Raw genomic sequence first — 20,944 nt, 5'->3', positions numbered from 1 at the left:
GCGCACTAGGATCATTTACGTCTCCACTGAGCGTGACACTTCCTCCGAGGATCTACATTTTAGATCAGTTGCGGGACAGTAAGCAGCAGTGTACGCCTCTATAATTGCCTGGGTGACTGTTTTTTCGATATTCAGTTTCTTCATTTAATTGTGGACACGGTGGGGACTGTAAGACAAACCATCTCAGATTTATGTCAGAGTTTGTTGAAGAGGCAGCCGAACAGCTGCTGAAGTAGCGGCCTGGGTATTGGCTCGGATGGATCAGTGTCAGGCAAGGTATAATTTCCTCAACCCTCAAACCCCCCCACGTACTGATCAGATACAAAACAGATGGGACACATTCCGGTCGAAAAATAATATCCAAGGTACAGTAATTAAATGTAAGTAAATGTGCCACGCTGGCTGCATAAACAGCAGCTTGCTAATATTGGAGCAGACACACTGATCTACATAATCACTGTGATGTTGCTTATGTGCAGGAGAGATCAAGAGAGAGCGAGGAAGAGAGAGGACAACTGAGAGAGTGCGGTGATAATATGGGGTGTCATTAATATATGGTGCATTAGCATTAATGGGAACATAATTAATTTGGCTTCCCAGATTCGCGGCCAAAGACATTCACTAACCTGACACATACAGACACAAAGGTAGCAGCTACAACAGACTGGAAAAAAATGAGGAGGTTGGATACCAAGAAATTATGTTTAAATGTATCGCAGGGAACTTAAACTAGAATACTGATGCTTTTATATGACCTACATAAGCAAAAGAGACAATTAGTGAGAAAAGATAGTTATTTCTGTAAATGTAAATGTATTCTTAATTCTTAAATTTAAAAACTCATTTTGATGACGGGGTGCCGAGGACGAGTTGAGGAGTCTCATAGCCTGAGGAGAGAAGCTGCTCTGTAGTCTGGCGGTACGGCAGGAGATACTTCTGTATTGTCAGATTTTTTGTTTGTCTTGCTATAGAGCTACATCTTGCAGTTAATTTATTTGTATGAAGATATAACATCTTATGGAAATGTCGCCTTTAGCTTTAGCTCGACAAAATCACTATTACCAAGCTAGGGGCCCAGCTACCTGACCTGATAGCTAAAAATGCTCATCATGGGGCTCCATTGCTGTCATTTCTCTGGATCAAAATAATAATAATCTATAAAAACCTTTATAATTTCCAGGTGCACGAGGCAAAAGAATTCACATTGCTTGTTTTGTTCAACTACATGTCCAAAACCTAATCTATGATCTTATACTGTATAGTAAAGAAAAGCTGATTATTTTCACATATCAGAGGTTGGAACTAAGACAACATTATTGTGATTTTTTGCTCACATAATGACTGAATCATGAAAATAGCTTCCACTATCTCTCAGTTGATTGAGTAATAGATTAATGAACCAATTGTTTCGGCGCTAAAGACCACTTACAGCATGACAAATTATTTTATCCATATTTCCCACCGCTAATTACATCTGACACTAATGACTTACTTAATTTTTGATTAATCTCTAATATTAATATTTCTTCAGTTCATTTGATTAATCACAGTCTGACTCAAACGGATGAATCAGTCCAACACAGGTTAAACTTATATAACTTAAGTGTTTGTTTTAAAACTTGCCGTGGTGCCAGAGAAAGGCCTTTTACCGACAGGCAGCATCACTCCGCTCAGGACAGAGTGTGTGGCAACAACACAGAGAGCAGCTTTCTGCCTCGACTCGTCACCCCGGACCACCACAGGTTCGTCCAGCGGGACACACTGTGAGGAAGATGAGACCGGGAGCTCATGTGGTGTTAAAAGTGATTCTTTTCATGGCTGGAGCGACCAGGTCTCCCACGGAATGCGTTGGTTGTTGGTTGCCGTCCTGCCACGCGTTCCCTTCCCCATAATCTCCACCAGTAATAAATAATGACAGCTGCACATGCTGCTCCACTGGTGAGGCCAATCAATTGGCCTCCTGGAGATTAGCCTTAAACTACTTAGCTCTCAGAGCAGCAAATCCAGAGGCCCTCTGCCCTGTGATGTAGTCGAGTTACTGTAATGATGATAACTGTTGTGACCTCACCTCACAAACATGGTCAAAAGTGGCAGAGTTTTAGCCCAAACACACACGGGAAAACAACTTTTAACTCACTCTGATGGAAAGTACAATCAGCAGCAGCATTGTTAAGGCTTATCTTCCCAGTCTGTGAGCCATGGCAAAACCTGCATTGACAAACTCATTTTGAGGGATATGCAAGGCTACAACCAGTCGAATGAAAAGCAAACATAGATGTACAAATTATTCAGTCAGTAGCTGCAAATTACTACCTCCAGGGCTGTTCAGAGGGCCAAAAATCGATAAGTCAAAGACCATATTTAAGAAGTTTAATGTATTCACAACGAACATCTAATTATAAGTTGGACAGCGTGTGAGGGTGTGCAGGGATTTCCCCTTCAGAGCTGACCTCAGACCGAGGCAGCACTTCCTGTGGATGAGGATTAGGGTCAACTACCAAGAAAGCACTCTCGGTTTGAAAAAAGAAAACACTGCTGCTGTCACCAGCGTGTACTGAGATGCTCCCTGAATTCAAAGTATGTGGTCATTATATCTTTAAAAATGCTATCAGTGTTACTGTCCACGCTGGAGGATGAGACGGCAGCAGAATAGAGGCCTTTTTTCCCTGGATAACACAAACACACACGCACACACGCACACACACACACACACACACACACACACACACACAAGCTGCTCTGTGTACCAAGAAACACGAGTCAGGATTAAATGCTAACACTAGCATGCTAATGAGCCCACAATGATGATGCTTTATCGTAATTAGCAATTCACAATAAATAATAATTTCTACATAGAATAAAGAAAATGAGGAAAAAGCTCATCTCAAATTTTCCAGAGCCCAAAGTGACATCTTCAAATTGCTGTTTTTTTTTCTTTTTTTTCTGAACCAACAGTCCACAAACCCACAGACTCTTCATTTACAGTCATTAATAGAAAAGCAGCAAATCTTTACATTTAAGAAGATCGGGACCAGCAAATGTTTGATTTCTTTGCTTGAATGAAACATCTGGGTTACCAAAATTGCCGACTTTTAATAAATTATTAATCGTTGCCTCCAACATATTGATGTTTAGCATGTGTTTACCATGGTTACCATCTCTACCGTCTTGTCCTATCAATCTAACACACGGTCAAAAAAGTTTCACTATGTGTTGCCGTCATGTTTCTCCTCCACCTCTCCTCTGAGATGGAAACATTGACAGTGCTGGTGTGCACCTGAGCAGTTGTACTAAAGTAAAAGCGTCAGATTGGTAGAGGGAGTCCTGCATTGAGAAACATAGGATTGGTTGATTGATTCAGAGACACTCTGAGGCACTAACCTGAACGATTTGGTCCAGGTGTCAAATCATTTTGACACATGACATCCACTGCAGCATTCCACTGCCCATTCTGATGCAGCACAGTTTAAACCTCCAGCACTGTGTGTGAAACGCCCTGTGGCGGGAGCATTAGTGCTCGTTCTCCACAGCGTGACAGGCGCGGACGTAGTCCTGAGGTAAAAACTCACATTTTTGCTTGTCGGCGGCGAACTCAGTCACAAACACAAACCGAGGAGACAAATGCAGGAGCAGGCTCGGCCTCTGTGAGGGCAACTGTTGCTTGATGTCTGCAGGCCACCAGGTCCAGCAGGAATTCAGGCCTCCGTGGCTGCAGAATACCAATTCAGAGCAAGACCAGTAACCATGGCAACATAAAGAAAAATTGTGATTCCTAATCTCTGAGAGAGAAAGAGATATATGCTGGAGGAATCATCTGTAACTAAAGGGAAGAGTGTGGTCTGGGTTAAATAGTGAGTAATTATCTTCACATAAAATGATGCCATTTTGATCATTATAGGGTGTAATGTGGACTCTGCTCTACTTTTAGAGGCACGTGTTGAGCTCCATTTCTCTCAGTAATAATGATGCATTTACTGTGACCATAACCACGTTTTTTGGCAGCCAAAATATACATAGGGTACAAACGCCACACCCAGGTACTGGCTTCTCAAGCACACCCAGAAACCATTTGTGCTGTATGTGCTATAAGGTTAGTGTGGCTTTAAGCCGACAAGCAAGGGTGAGACTACAATACACACACACGCACACACACACACACACACACACACACACACACACACACTAACTAAGATCTATCTAGAAATGGGAGCACTGGACTGATGCTTTAGAGTGCTGGGGTTTAAGGGTTCTCAGAGTCTGAAACAACCCACTCTGACTAATTTAACAACACATAAACAATAGATGAGAGGTGAACTTGAGTGTTTCTGCGAGTAAGAGGTTTAAAGCACAAGCAGCGAGTTTTTGGGTTTGAATGCGGGCCTGAGGTTTGTCTCAATAAGTGAGGTTAGCGAGCCAACGCTGGGTGCAACACCGAGGCTTTCAGTCACACAATGCTGGCTCCATGGTAACCTACAGTATGCAGCATGGCTGCCCTGCTCAGGCGAGCTTCAGTTCAGAGGATCGGATCAAAAAAGGGAGCCTTCACATTCAAGTGACAAGACTTGCTTAAGCTGGTCTTCAAACTGAGCTTCTACTACACATCAGGCTGCAACGGTATGACATTCCCATGGTATAATAATAAAAAAAATCATGGTATTAGAGTATTGCACAATTACTATAATCATTATCTGGCATAATAACCTTCAATAGAAGGAAAACAGACGTAGTTTTTATTTGAGCAAACACTTTATTATAAACTTGTGTATAAAATGTATAGTTCTATAACACTAATTAAGTAGAATTCAATACTGTAGATAAGCAAATGTCCAATGTCATACCACAGTACCTTGAAAACAGTACAATGCTTCAAACTGTAGGAGCAAGTGGACCTTGTTATCAGTTCAATTTAAAGATACGTTAACATGGGCTGAGGGTTCCCAGCCCTTACACCACGTACAGATTGTGGAATAGGACATGTTTGCTATCGATACGATGTTCATGGAATAATAACTCCAAAAATGTATCCGCAAGTTTTCTCGGGAGGTCACTGGGGAAACAATTATGGAGGATACTTCAGGTGCTCTGCTGAATATCATGATAAGCGACGCACTGGCTGCATTTTCAAGGCTTTAGAAGCGTTACATTACTGAGCTAAACTACAATAATAGTGTTAGTATTCACTTGATGAAGTTTCTAACCTGGATCTTCATGAATTAATGATATGTTGTACCAAACCCTTTAAGGACAACAATTAGTGTCCTGTTACCATGGAAATGAGTGACACTGGGTATCATGGGGGATATATTTCTGGGGTAATTACCCTGAACTTAGTCCATATTGACAATATGTACAAAAGTAACCAGTTTGTATAAGCTGATTGAAGCATTCAGCAGCAGATCAATTCTGTGTGAGGCTTTCAAGTGTTGTAGAAAGGACTATCTGTATTTTTTAAGACTGCGATGGTTGGCGATTTGTTCGTTTGTGCGCCCCACAGCTGGAAGATACTGATCCAAGACAAAACTGGCAGATAGTCGGGATTCAGAGAAAATAATTAAATTCGAAAGGCATCCAGTTTCATAAACAGTGGTCAGTGTTAATTTTATCTTACTGTACCCATGCTGACTAAGCATGTTTGCTCAATAGGTGCTCTGTGCTTTGTATAGTAGTGGCGCTTCACACTGCCTCTTTTATTAATCGCCACGGTTTCAGATATGAAACACGCTGGTTCTGAACTGCCCATGGGAAGACTAGCCATGTAAGTCTGTCAATTCTTGATTAAAAGCTCTTTTCAGAGCACGCTGTGGGAAATTACTTCTCTGTGACTCATTTCTACAACTGTACTCTCTTGTCTCCTCTCTCACTGTGTTTGTATCTGTCTCGCTCACTGACTTCAATTGTGAATGGCCAGATTTGATTGCGCGATTGAGTGGCGTCATGTGAGATGATTCACTACACATGTAAAATGTTATCATTCTCAAAAATGTGTTGTCAGTCTGGTTCAGAATAGGACAGTGTCTTGATCTGGACCTGGACCTGACCGGTGGACTGTAGTCCACCTATCAGTAACCCCACAGGGGATTGAGAGGGATGGTTGACGCGGGGGATGAATTTTTTGTCGTTGTGCTACAAATGAGAATGATGTCCTCTATTATCCCCCCTCAAATTGCCTACTTTGATGTTTCTCCATTTGCAAGGAGAACAAAAACCTGAAGCTATTCAATGTGTTGCGAATATTTAACAAAGAAAAACAGTAAATCCCCACAATTTAGAACCAGTTTGGCATTTTTGCTTGAAAAAAGTGAATCATCAATAAAGTTTCCAAATTTCTCACAGCTTTATTTTTTTAAGTATCCACAATTAAATTAAAAGATGCAATATGTAAGATTTTCCAACCTGCTGAATTTATACCGCCAGAAAAAGGGGGAACATATCACCAGGGTAACCACTAACAGTCGCTTACTCATTCTGGACCATGAATTTATAAATGTAGCAAATGTTTGCTACAAATGCTTGTTAGCAGAGTTAGCCGTGTAGCAAGTCGGACTAGTGTTGCTTTTTACACTGCTAACAAAGGAGCTTCGGACTGCTGGGAGAAGGAGGTTTTAAGGCCTGGGCTAGCTGGTTAGCATGCTACTTGAAAACAATTAATGACGTCAAAGCTTTTGTCTTCACATTCTGTTGATGATTTTGATTCATTTTTTAATGTTTTATACTCAAGTTCTTACATATTGCACCTTTAAGTTTCACTTTTCTTTTCATAGGCTATCGATTGTGCAAAATGACAATATTACCTTAATGATGGCAACTGCATCATCAACCGTTCTGAAGTGAAACATAATCTTTCTAATGCAGCAGCTCATCAAGACACAGCACATTAACTACCTCAGCAGTCTTTTTAGGTTATTCTACTGTTTTAATTTGAATACAAAATTTCCTTTTCTTGTCTTTCCATTAGTTGCATGCAGTGCATCCACCTTGTGCTGTGCTCACGACCTAGTTTTACTGGTGACCTAAAATCACACTACTGGTTGCTCAGCATTAACACTTTGACTCCACTAATAATAATCTTATCTGAACCACATGGTTCACATTTGACTGTCCAGCGTAATCACTTCACTTACATCACAGTCGTCCGAGCAGTGTAATTTCCCTAACCTAAAATATCTGTTCGGCTAAATGCTTCCATGCTGCCTCACTGTTTAAAGGAGGTCAACTGAGCACCCAGACAACATTACTATGTAATGGGTTCAAATGAAATAAAGCGAGTGGAACCACAAGACCTGTGTCTCCAGCTAGACTGTAAGAAGAAAACAAGACAATTAAATCCTAATGCCACTGCTCTAAAAAAAAAAGAGCCACGAGCATGCTGACCATTAAGGTGGAAAAATGTTGTATTTTATACTGATAGTCTGTTTTACTTTTATATTTGGCGGACCCTGCCACCTTTCTAGATTCACCAGTGTTCTGAGGAGCTTATTTTCCTCTGACAACAGCTTGTTTATTCAGTTATAAATAAAAATGAAATTCCTGAGTTTGAATTTCTACTCCAAATCAAAATAGTGCCTCTTTAAAAAAGAAACATAATCACCTTTAATTGTAAAGTGAGCTAGATTTTGTTCAGCTTGTCAGCACTTAAACATGGCCAACCCTGTTCTTTCTTCTTTCGCCTCACAAGGACACAAAACAGGAAGGAATCATTATGACTTTGACGACAGCCTGCTGCAGCCATCTATTCTGCGAGCCCTTGCCCTGACAGATACTCTGAAGCTCTGAAACTCATTTGCCGCTGCTGAGACACTCAGGAGACCTGAAATGCCCCTGAAACAGACCAACCCCCCCACCGGCTGTGTGAATGCAGACGTCCCCTGGGAGACACCCTTTGATATCTATTAAGGGGCATTCCCACACTGGCCCCCATTGACAGAGCTTTTGATTCTTTGAGCGCTGGACTTCCGCGCATCACTTATCAATGGAGGCAGGCAGAGAAAAGATCAACAGTGTGGATGCCCACACTAAAGCTCTGAGGAGCCTGAACACGCCTGGAAAGAGGAGAAAGCGCAAAAACTTAACTCGGCTTTTCTGCGAGTTGCTCCGGGACAGAAGAAATCATCTCATTTGCGATCCTCTGTGGTATCTTATGCAACAGTTCCCACTTTTATAATGAGGGGTAGAAGGGGACGCGTGTTGTCGGGTCAATACCTCTGCCAGCAGGCATGTGCGCAGCTGGGGCTGCTGGTTTGAGATTTCTCTTCCTCCACACAATCTCTTATGTCCCTCCCTCTTCATTCATGCTCACTCTCCCACCCACACATCTCCTCTATCTGCCCGAGAGACCCCAAATTCAATTACTGCCAGGCAGCAGTGGGAGGCAGCTGCGCAGGTACAGCTGAGAGGAATTCTGATACGCAACACGTCCAGCGCTTGACTTCATCGCGGCACTGACTGAAAAACATAACTGGGGTTGAAAAAGCATCAATTTCTGCTTTTAATTACCTATGAAGCATGGAGGAAAATAACATGAGAAAAAAGAAGAGCAGCATATGTGGTGCAGCAGCACACCTTCCTGACTGATAAGAGGGTTATTCAGGAGACGAGAGCAGGAGAGGTGAAGCTGGAGCGCCCCGAGGTAGAATAAGGCACCGCAGGATAAGAATAAATCCCATGATATCACGCCGCTAGTCGGGTCTGACATGTTAATTAGCCCACTGAATCCCAACGAGAAATTCATAATTCATTGAACAGGGGAGAGAGTGGAGGCTAGCTAGGAGCAGCGCCACCGCCACACCCACCACGCACTGTGATGTCTGCCTACCCTGCCGCTATTAAGTCAGTGGGATACAGCGCCACAGTTCAAGAGCTTAATGAAAGGATCAGAACGCTGCCATCAAAGGGCAACTCTCAATGGAATAATGTATGTGCACGGGCATGAAGAGCCAGAGGATCCACCTCCATGCGTCAGTCACAAAATCACCTACAAAGAGATCACAGGTTGTGTTTGCATTCGCCTCATGCTTTCTCTTTGTGAATTGACAAGTGGTCACACGAGCAGATAGAGTCGACTCCGCTGCCGTCTGAACCAAACAAACACGGGGATCTTCCACTGAGACACATCCGTCTTGGTTACCATAGGAACAAGACTTATTATAAAGGCATCGCTTTTCCCAAAGCACCTGTGCACAGTATAGAAAGGCAGCGCGGCATAATGTTATCAGACATGACCTGACAGCGTTAGTGACAGCTTTCATCTGCTGTTCTGAGTCGGTTCAGTCGTTCCTTCCAGGAAACAAGCATGAAAGACGCCGTGTAAATCAGTTCCTTTTGTGCTACTTGGTCTGTTTGCTTGTTTTTTATGGAAAAATTGGAGAGGTGACATATGATGGAAGAATTTACCATTTAAACAATGGTCAATTGCTCACATCCCTGCAGCAGAAATCCCCCATGCCCCCCCCTCTGAAAGTGGTTTTTCTTTTGGTTGAAGTATCCCTCACAGGAAATATGCAACAAATATTGCTTAGGGGAATCACACTGTTTGGTTATGCACATTCCTAACAGATGCATGATGGGTATCTAAATTCAGCAAGCTGTGAAGAATACGCTCGCAACCTGGGAAAGCCTGGGCCAAAATGCTGAGAGAAAAAGCCTCTATCTGATGTGCTTAGTGACTCCATCACAGACCTGTAAAATCATGAAAATGTTGGATAGACTCTGATGAGGAGACACTACACCGGCTGTGGTGGGTCCACGGCTGCACTCAAATCTACGGCAGACAAAGTGATCCAACACTGTGGATGTTTAGGACTTGAGCTCTTATTTAGGTCTGAGGTAGGGACACTCAGGTTTGTCCTGTGCAGTTGGTCTGTCATAGCTGGAAGGTTCCTGGTTTTTGTGATGATAGAGATGCTAAAGATCAACATCACACTGACTTACTATCCAAGTGTATGTGCGATTATTCACTGCCTAAACACAAATACATGGATTTCTTTCTATCGCTTTTATAATCAAATCTTTTTAATATTAGTTGAAATACTCCCACTGTCTTTTACAGATACATCTGGAATCACAATAATTAAACGACTCAACAGATCGATCCGATGAAAATGCCGTTTATCTCTATGACTCTGGTAAAAGTGTGTGATTTCAGGCATCCTCCGGCATGTTAGTATTCTTCCCCAGTTAATTCCCACTGTTGCTCCTCTCTTCTGTCTCTCATTCTCCACGACCCAATTACATTTCAGGATGCGAGGGAGCACGGTGGCTGTACGTGGGAAAACAAAACCACCACCAACCCCTCCTCCCAGCACTCCCGCTGCGGGATTTCAATTTCATGCCATAAGAGAAAGGCAACCAGGGGTTCAGAGTTCATGTGACGAAAGTATGAGAGTTTTTCCTTTCTGGCAAAAGACAGTCGTTCGGTGCAAGAATGATGCAAGGCGCATGAATGCCACGGACACAATTATTTGTGGCCCATTCACCAGTTGGAAAACCTCAAAAAGCGTTTTCATCTTCTTACTGCCTGTGTGAGCCGCCGATACCACAGCACAGGCTCCTCGGCAGCACACAAATCCTCCATTTATATATTTATGTTGACATCAAGCGTATGACCCCCTCCCCCCAAAACCCTCGCCACCCAAAATGTAAAGCCGTCTTTCAGGGAAACTGGGTCAATCAGCAGTGAAACCAAGACGAGCTAATAATCCCCTCCAAACTCTTTGTCAGTCATATTTAAAGCCAAGGGATCAGAATACAAAAAAAGAAACTCGCACGCAGCGAGGTAGGCTACGTCTCATGAATACGTTAGTCATAATTGGTGTGCAGCGGCGCATCCACGAGCTTGCGCGCTACGCTCACTTCTGAAACTGATTGTTTATTTGGTGAACTCTCGAATCCTCTTTCACATCAAAAATATTTCCGTACAGGTTGACAGTTTCTTTCACAAGGGGTTACAATATTTGTCTTTGTTTATTCCCGTTGAATAATTCAACAGGAAAACATGTAAAGTAAATCAAAACAAACTGAAATAATACCAACAACACTGAAAAATAACTCGTGTAAATAAGACAAACACATCAAAATAAAAAGAAATATGGGTTAGACAGAAGCTCTCCCGGCGTTTCCCACACATATGCTTTCCTTTGCTAGTGTATCTGGCCTTTTTAGCATTTATGTATATTATTTATTTCGGTGAAAATCTGCCCTCGCTCTCTCCCTCCTGTCTACTGTCAATCACACATGCTGTGCAGACAGACACAGAGAAGCTCTCTGGTGTCACATCCCTCCTCACTGATTGTGGTGCACTCTATCCTATCAAATGCCTGCCTACGTATACCGTTGTTTCGCACCAACTTGTAGGTAACGCCTGGTTGTTGCCATGTCACTCACCACATGCTGATTTTGATGGGCAACATCATGTAAAGGCTTCCTCCACAAGCGGCTCACCTGCTGTTACGACAAGGGAATCAAGGGTGGTAAAAATGCAAGTTGCGTCTTTCAAGCGACTCTAGACAAAACGTTCTGCCGAGGAACAAAAACAGATAACGATGCTGGGAGAGAGAAAACAGACGGGAGAAAGAAAGTGAAAGGCGAGGCGAGACGGAGCACTTCATAAATGGTAAGACTGAGCAACAAAATCAAATGTCACAATCTTTTTGATCATACATCTCCTTATCGATATTGTGACAGTATTTCATGGATGACTGATGAGACTTTGACGAAATATTAACACAATGAGGGTTTCGATAAATTATCATTAGTATAGTGGATATAATGACTTGGTGGGTAACTGCAAGTATTACAACTAAAGCAGTCAAGAAAGTTCAGGAAATTACATAATTTTACTGTAATTCAGCATTTAAAGGTCCAGAGTGGTGTAGGACTTAGGGGCATCTAGCAGTGTGGTGGCAGGTTGAAAATAATCATCTACCACCACTACTAAAAATGAAAAACTGAGAAAGGCTCTCAGTGTCCATTCTGGGCTACTGTAGAAACATGGGGGACTTTGGCATAAGGATCCACCCCCTCTGTAGATATCAAAGGCTCATTGTAAGGTAACGAAAAGATAGGGATCTTAGTTTCAGGTGATTATACACTAACATAAGCATTATTATAAATGCTATATTACAATACATTACAGTATTATATTATAATACAACTATAATCCTCCAACTTCAGATATCAACTGCAGTCTACTTCCTTACCAAGTATATGATCCTTTAATTACCAATCCCAATGTTCCTCCATTACCTCCACTAGCGGCGTCCATCTCTCTATAAAAAATACTTGCCGTATACGCTACTGTAGGGACTTTGTACAATTGTGTAAACACTTACTGTTAACCACTCAGCAGAGGTGGGGGGTCCTTTTTAAGCCGCCTTATTGAAATTCAGTCACATTAATGCTCTGCATGGAGACTTCCCTCCCTCCCTCCCTCCCTCCTCTCTGGCACGGCACATATCAGTGGAAGACAGAACTCCGCAGCACGGCTCAGACGCTCCTCATCCACCTCTATGTGTAGCCATGGCAACCCACACATAAGACCGGCACGATCCCACGTGGCCTCTGAGAGATGAACTTGTGTAGCGTTGAAATTCATAGCCATGCACGCGGATCCAAACCGGCACCTCGGGGAGGGGGGGGTAGATATGCCGCGGCTCAAAGGCCGAGGCAGTCGCGCCGACGAAGTGCTTTCCGGCAGCGGAGGGAGGGATGATGAACGACAAATGATTCCTTTCCGTGGCAGGAGGCCACAGAGAATAACAGAGAGAACAACAGATTTAAGAGGGCTGGAGCAATGCCGTCGGGAGGGAGCAGTCTTCAAGAACAGACGCAGGAAATGTTTCTATTTTAAGGCTCCCAAAAGTGAACAAATGTGATATGTTAGCAGACAAGACAGCAGTGACAAACATCAGATGTCTGGATGCTAGTAATTCCCAGCCTCCGTGCTGCATCAAGGCCTCTCTCTGATTGTGTCCCCAGTCAGTCTGCAAACACGTTCTTGGGTGACATGGGAGATAACATCAGAGAAGCGCTATTTATCTGCACACTGTCTCAAACAATCTTTTCATTCACAACTCTCTGTAACGACAGGCTTGCTCTAATAGGGGGGAGGGGACGATTGCCATGGTCACCATCTCCTCACATCTTTCTACCAGTTTGCTGCTTTTTAAAAAATCCTTCTCCACAACACAGCCCCACTTTATAAAACTAAAAATGACCGCCGGCATTAGAGGGAATGCCACAGTCACAGCACAGCTAATCTAAATAGATGTTACTGTTACTCGTGCGTGACTGGAATTAGAGACTGTGGAGTGACAGTAATGGGTTTAGAAAACTCATTGACATGGTGTAAAAGGTAGGAGAGCATTGGAGTCATTGCTTTGGGCTGCTGAGCTGCTTGCCTGATTCTGCCGAATGCACTAACAGCCAATCAAATCCCATTTGTATTCATATCCAGCCAATGACAGCTAATCAGGAAATATTGGTGCCAAATCATCCTCCGTGGCCAAATCATTCAACCACCAACTCTGTCAGCTCTGCTACCCCCCAAAGCGCCACGAGGCTGGGGAAGCAGACCGTGTCCCCACCACAGCTCCGGAGTTTAACAGGATTTAACACACCGCTCCAAGAACGAGACCGGTTTCCTCACTCTGAGCTCCGACTTAACTTTACAGTTGACATGTCATCTTTGAAAATACACAACATGAAACATGAGATGCTGAGAACCTTTGGTGGTCTGTAATGGCCACAAATACTCCCTCCTGTGTACACAATCTGTTGCAAAAATCTAGAGGAAGTCGACATCGACGAGTGATAATCTGAGAATATATGGTCTGGATGTGAATCAAGTTTGTACCCTTCTGTACTACACAAACTAGTGGGTTTACTGATGTGGATTTGTAGGTATAAGCTTGAAATAGGCATCCGGTGGCAGGTTTTGTGTCACCATCTTCAAAATCCCCGTCCCTACAGAAAACAAACAACAACCTCCAAGCTAGCTACCTAAAGCCTAACACTAGGCTAACGCTGACTAGGTCGCTAACAGAATGGACCTAAACAACCTAGCAGCAGTTACCTTTTCATTTGGAGGATTAAGACGTTTTAATGCCAGAGCATGGTCCAACCCAAACTATTTTTGCTGGCATTGTTGCTGCATTCTGGGCTTTACACTGTCCAGAATAATTGTATTTCTTGTAATGCAGGAACACTTTTAGACAGAGCTAGGTTAACGGATACCCCTATTTCCAATCTTTAAGCTAAGCTAAGCTAAGCAGCTGCTAGCTGTAGCTTTGTCTTTAATGTACAGGAGTGTATTTGAACTTCTACCCTGACTCTCAGCAAGGAAGGTTTTTTCTTGAAATGTCAAATTGCTCCTTTCAAGCATGATATGATATATATGAGATTCCTGATAACGGTGCAGCAGTAATATCTGCATTAAGATTATCTTTATTACAGACTAATCTGAAATAAATTTTCTCATTCAATCGATTAATTATTTGGTCTGTAAAATGTGAAAAAAGTGATGGCATACAACAGCTTTCCGTTTGACGTACAATCCAAAACCAAAGCTAATTTATGTCCACATAAGAAATAATCGTCCAAACCACAAACCTAATATTATGGAATTACAAAAGTGTAACCAATGAACTAAACTAACCAACTGATTATTCAACTAATTAGTCCTAGTAGCATCAGTCTTAGCTCCTTTGAGTCAAGCGTAACTTGCCGCACTTAATTTGAATTACTATAACTGATGCTTTCATGGGTTTTGACAGAAATTGAGATTCTTCATAACGTGAGTATGAAACCAAAGTTGTAAAAAGTACTGATACTTCAAAACTTTTGCTATAACACAACACAATATCTTCATTTGCTGTAAAAACACACTGATTTTCAAGCAAGGATACACAGATATGAACATTGTTACAAATGTGTTGCTATTTGTTCAGTGTGAACACTGTGTGTAGGTTGGTAATAAAATGAAAGAAAACAACGATCTTATTTGTGTGCCTATGATTAATTTTCGGTATTAAAAGGGTAATCGAGTATTGTTTTGATTTTAATATATGAATTAATATTGTATCAAAGTTTACAATCCTGGTATAGTGACAACCTTAATTGAAACATAACTGACACACGGCTTCCTGTAATGAATCCATTGTACTGAATGCTAAAGACAATACCGTAAATGTCACATTTAATAAGCACTCTGATCAGTATGCAGAGCATTATTCAGTTCAATTAATTAAGTCATTGGTATTCCGATCTGAGCTGAAAACGTAGCTATTAAACACCTCTAAAAATAACCGAAGGCAGGTTATTAGTGGTTCATCTGCTCATTGATCCACAGGTAGAGCACAGAGCATAATCTTCCCAGTTCGGCCTCCACTCTGCTGGACACTGAAAAACCGTACAGAAGCTGCTGAAGACAGAGCTGAAAGAAGCCCTTCATCATGTTTCTACTCATTAAGTCAGGACCTCATCGACATTCAGCTGACAACAAGGCGCACTGGAGCTCTTCTAATTGCTTCCCATCACAATGAATGGGTGACAGCTTATGGAGGAAAGAACAGCGATGGTGGTGGGATGATGATAAACCCTCTGGACTGGTGTGAGAGTCTTTCTCACACCAGTCACCGGCAGGTCCTACCGTCTGTGACGTGGCCCCCTTTAGACTGGGTGGTCCATGCTGCCCTGGTTTCTCTAGCTGTGAACATGCTTCGGTTACGGGTATGGGGAAAAGAAAAAAACAACAACAACAACAACATCTCCTTGAGCATCAGAAGCCTTTTCTGTGGCCCAAAATAGGTTGAATAATGCTCGTCACAGGCGTAGGTGATCTCGTATCTCACTAAGTGCATGCCTCTGTATCTGCTCCGCTGTGACAAATGTTGGAAATGGTCCTAATAAACTATGGATCCAGCGATGGGAATGATGCATTGAGATCATGGACAGCGTGGTCAGCTTCCCAGTAAGAGATGAATTACACCCTGTCACATGAACTCTGTAGCTAATAAGATTGTGACTACATGGGTCGACCGCAGACATGCCGCATGCCAGGAGGAGGAGAGGGCTTCACGTTGCGTATGTATTTATCCTGCAGAGTGATGTAGGCTTTGGTTTATCTAGTATCTTTGGACTGATCAGTACTATCAGTTATAATGATGGATTATTTGAGTCCAAACAGCCAGAAGCAGTGTCCAAAAATAGGATAATCTTTCTCCACTGATATGTTAACCTGGACTCGCTGATCAAAAGCTGATGCTGAGTATCAACACCCCCACCTACGGCTCTGATGCTCCCCACCTACTCCAAGCTGTGTTCAGAAAACTATGCTGAGAACATTTTACTTGTTGTTCTGCTGCTAATAATGCACAATGTCTTGAAGCGTTGCTGTCTGAAACAGGACTGAGAGTCTTTGGGTCTAAAAATCCATGCTGGTGGCTCCTGGAGTCTGCCCTCGAGCTCAGTGGTATGTTAGGTTAAAAGCTAACATCAGCACACTCAATTGTTCGTGGCTCATGGGAATGTCATTATATTCAATAATATCTTAAGAGTATTAGACAAATTTAGATTTTTATTTGATTTATTCGATTGAATTTAATTTTCGCTCTCTCAAAAGGGCATTATGAACGAGCGGCTCAGACCGAAATGCCTCTGGACGCAATTAAAATGACAAACAACCAATCAGGGCATCGAAACGTGTGATGTAGCACTGTGACGTGAGGCGGGGCGGTGCTTGCTCCGTTTTCAAGCAGGAAAAAAAAATAATGCCATTATAAATGTTAACAAAGTACAACTAAAAAGTCCAGTAAAATATATAAAATGTATGACCCGCAGTTTGTTCTGGGTTCTGTGAGCCAGGACGGACTTGCAAATTGGATGCACTTGGATAGACCTACAACCAATCACAGCAGCAAAATGTGTGATGTGACTTCGCAAAATTCAAAGGTCAATGAAGCTGCTCCGTAGTCTGGTGGGACGGCAGCAGATACTTCAGATGGCAGCAGGGTCAACAGACTGTAGCAGGGTCGGTGTTGTCTTTAAGCATCCTTTGGGCTCTTTGCAGAAATCTCACCTCGCCGATGTCACTTATGCTCGGTAGATGGGTACCAATGATACCGTGTCCGAACTATGCCAGTTTGTGATGTTTCATCTGGCCATACATCTTTCCTTTTGTAAGGCAAAGCTGTTTTATGTAATGACAAATACATCACCTTGAACCTACCTGTACCTTGGCAGTACAGGGGATCACAAAAGTCATTCATATTCATCCTCAGGGAGCCATAAATGTTCATGTTATCAATCTAACATTTGTTGAGGTATTCTAGTTTGGACTGTCGTGATGGCCCAGCCGAGCTTGGCTAAAATTGCGTTTTACTTGTGCTTGTGTATTAATTTGCTGTAGACTTAATCTCCAATTAGGGAAGCAAAAGCAATATATTGCAGTATAATGAGACTGTGCTGTGTAAAAATCTCATATATAAAGCAAATTAAAATGCCAAGAGATGAAGGGTTCTGTAATTAATGAATTGAAGAATTTTCTCTGCACAGTAGCCTTTTAAAAAGCCGGCTGTACCATGACTGCGCTGGACAAAGCGATGGCTGGAGAGGACGGACTGCAGTCCTCAGTGGCTCATTATAGTTAGACAGGGAGAGCAGAGGGAGCAGTGCAACATGAGAGAGAGACAGAGCTGTGTCTGAATTTCTAATGCCGTGCTCCTGTGTTGCTAATGTCGGTGTTAAACGTGAAGTGGAACAGTGCACGTGAGGGTGTATTCGTTAGTATTCCAGCAGTAAGGTTTGTCTAATGGAGCCTGACTGCTTCCTTCATTCACAGGAATGAGCATGACTCTCCTCCCTCCTCCGCCTCCATCGTCCCATCCCCCATCTCCTAAACCCTAAATCCATGCTACAATCACACTCTTCGCAGACAACTTCTGCAGAGCCTCCACCAGCCATCAGCAAACATGAACGTCAAAACATCAGCACGGACAGTGTCGCTGTATGTTAGCCTGAGGACTGCGAGACAGACGGAGTGCCACACTCTGGATTTCCTGCCCCACTGAACCCTGCACGGGCAAAAATGGACAGAAAGCAAACTGTCTTAATTCGAATGTAATCCAATATAGAAGTGCAGGAAGGCCATTTATTTCGGTGTGCTTTTTAATCAGTGCCGGTCGACAGTTGTCCAGGTTTGCGCAGCCAAACACCATCAACATCAACTCAAGTGTGTTCACAGCCAGAGTGATAAGTAGGCCACAGCATGGTATGTGACCCACGAGATGGCTAGAAGGCCCCTTTTTGTTTCTCAACCATCTGATATTCTGTCCGCTGAGGTGGAAACTTAACCCCACTGAACCAGAGGAGCAGGAACTGAAGCTTTTGGTATCACTTACAGGGTGACGTTAGATGTTTTTTTTCCGTTTTCTTAAAGAGACATAAAACACTCCCGCCCCAAGTCACTTTGACTATAAAAAACACCTGAAATAAAACAGTCGCTCCTCGAGCCAAACTCTATCCTGTTGTTCCTTTGCTGTGAAATAAAAGAGTAGATAATTGCTTGATAAACATGCTTTGTAGACCATTCAGTTATCTCGCTTCGCTGCTGCGGGGGAGAGATTAATATCAGCTGGACCAAATAAACTGCAAGTTTTTTGGGTGTAACTGATGTAAACAAAATTTAATTATGGCTAATTTCAAGAACTCACCCCTAACATCCTAACACGGTTGCCAGATCACATTTTTGTAGTCCTCTGTAAGCTTCAAACCAAGCCTCAGTGCCATCATCTACCCCTTCTGTCGTTAGAGGCTCCAAGCACCCAATAAATAGGAAAAGATATCTTTCCAGAACGATTGTGACAATGACCTCAATACGAAAACTCGAGCACGTTCCCTGTTTTGCCTTGTTTTTCTGTTGAGAAGATAACAGATCTTTCCACCCGGAGTCGATGACTGAGGAAAATGTACTCTTTGGGACACCTCTGGGCAAAAACAATACCAAGCCCACTGAGATTTTTATCTCAAGTGCTGACTTGAGATACAGGACATAATGTGTGTTAAATTGAGCATGAATAAAGCTTTTTGTTAGCAGGGGCCTTTTGTTACTCTCTCCTGAGCAGCATCTTCAGCTCATTTCTGCTGCAGTGATAAAAGCCTCTAGCTCACCGTCACCCTGTTGTGTCCCCAAGATGGACAATTTAAGATGTGTTTCCACCAAGGACTTTCGGTGTAGTACCCTTGAAGCCCTCACCCGACCCGTACGTAACCCCAAGATCTGCTACTCTCACTGTAAATGCAGGCTGGGTTGTGCACGGACGGTAAAAGGTGCATCAACCATGTAAGCAGCGTGACATCATATCTAACGCAACACAGTAAACAAAGGGACATAAGAACACAATGGAGGACATCAAATGTTTCATGGTCTGTCTTCTGGTTATATAGCCGTTTATGACAACAAGAAGACAAGCTTTGTTTGAGAAAGGGCTGCAGGCAGTGAGGAAAAATACTGCACTGCCAAAAAAAGACGAGAGAGTTTGGTAAAATGCTACTTCAGAGCTTTAAAGCGTTTGTACATTGAGTCCTTTGTCGAGAAGTGTTGACCAATCAACGGACAGTGACGTTTCAAAGTCTCGGGTCAGTAGGGCTGCACAATTACTGGAATGTTACTGAAATAGCAATATGGCCGAGTGCAATCTCCAAATCACAGGAGCTGCAATTTTTTGATGAAGGTAAAATGTGTGACAACATTTTAATGAACTATTGTAGTGCTGCAAGAGACGGCCTGGCCTACAGATCTTGTTCTCCAGATGTAAGAAATCATTACTGTTCAGTGGACACTCCAACAAATGTCACGTTATCCTGATTTTAATAGTTCTTTTTTTTAGCATATGCTAAAATGATCATTCCAACACAATTGTGAATTATATTGCAAATGCAGTGTCGGAAAAAGTGTAAACTCTTTGTTCAGACAGGAATGCAGGAGAAAATGTATACAGTGGTTATGGAAATGCACTGATTATTTTAATATCTTCCTCATGAGGACTTGGGTTTATTGCCTCCACCAGGGGGGAGGGGGCCAGGGCGTTGTCATTTGCATTGGCACTCATGTGTTCAAACACATAACAGGACTCTCATGGCGGTGATTTTGTTTCATAATCTCTGCATGTGTATCTAACTATATGAAAGCTGACACACGAAGAAACACAAAGATACAGACAGCTAGAGAGACGGGGAGAGAGCGTCCCTCACAGGGCTTTTTCCGTGAGGGTCGCGGAGATGTTTTATCCCCCCTTTTTTCAGGGGGGGTTACTGGGGCCAAATCCAGTTGAGTCGCCAGCTCATCGCAGGACCCTTACTGTGATGGCAGAGGCTGCCACACAGGTGCCAACTGCACATAAGGAGCAATTTTGGGGTTCAGTATCTTGCTCAAGGATACTTTGACATGTAGCTCAGTTCCACCTCAGGGGAGCCGGGATTTGAACCAGCGATCACTAGTCCACCAGCTCTACCCACTGAGCTACAGCCGCCCCACACATACAAATGTATCATGTCAAAAAACACAAAGCATCGGTGTGTGTATTCTTTGGAGGGTAGGGAGGCCTTAAACACTGAACACTAAAACTCCATAAAATCTACTGTGTGCTTACAAGACCGAGGTTGATATCTCCTCAGAGAGCGTTGGAGTGCCGGGTTTCGCTGCAGGTTTTTACAGATTACGAGCCCTGAAGCAGGCTGAATAAAATCCCTTCCTCACCTGCTCTACCTCTGGTATCAGATGTAGGCATCGCCCGGCTGATTGCTCTAACCCGACAAAAGACAAAGCCAAAAGCAGATGCAGCACATAGACTTGCAGTCTTAAAAACAGCGTACTGAGTGTTCTCAACACAGTATATTTTCTTGTAAAGTAAAATGAGCCTTTGATGCTTCACTTAATCCCAAATACACAAAA

The 20,944-nt window shown here is 42.9% G+C and overlaps 1 protein-coding gene across 2 annotated transcripts in view; it reads right to left on the bottom strand.

Moving 5' to 3' along the window:
- Positions 1-20,944, bottom strand: part of LOC115588177 (FERM, ARHGEF and pleckstrin domain-containing protein 1) — a 65,845-nt gene that overhangs the window by 37,780 nt on the left and 7,121 nt on the right. The window lies entirely within an intron of this gene.

This window comes from Sparus aurata, chromosome 9, assembly GCF_900880675.1.
Source record: "Sparus aurata chromosome 9, fSpaAur1.1, whole genome shotgun sequence".
Classification (NCBI taxonomy): Eukaryota; Metazoa; Chordata; class Actinopteri; order Spariformes; family Sparidae; genus Sparus; species Sparus aurata.
The sequence above is the reverse complement of the archived record's forward strand: the minus strand, read 5'-3'. Positions and strand labels throughout refer to the sequence as shown.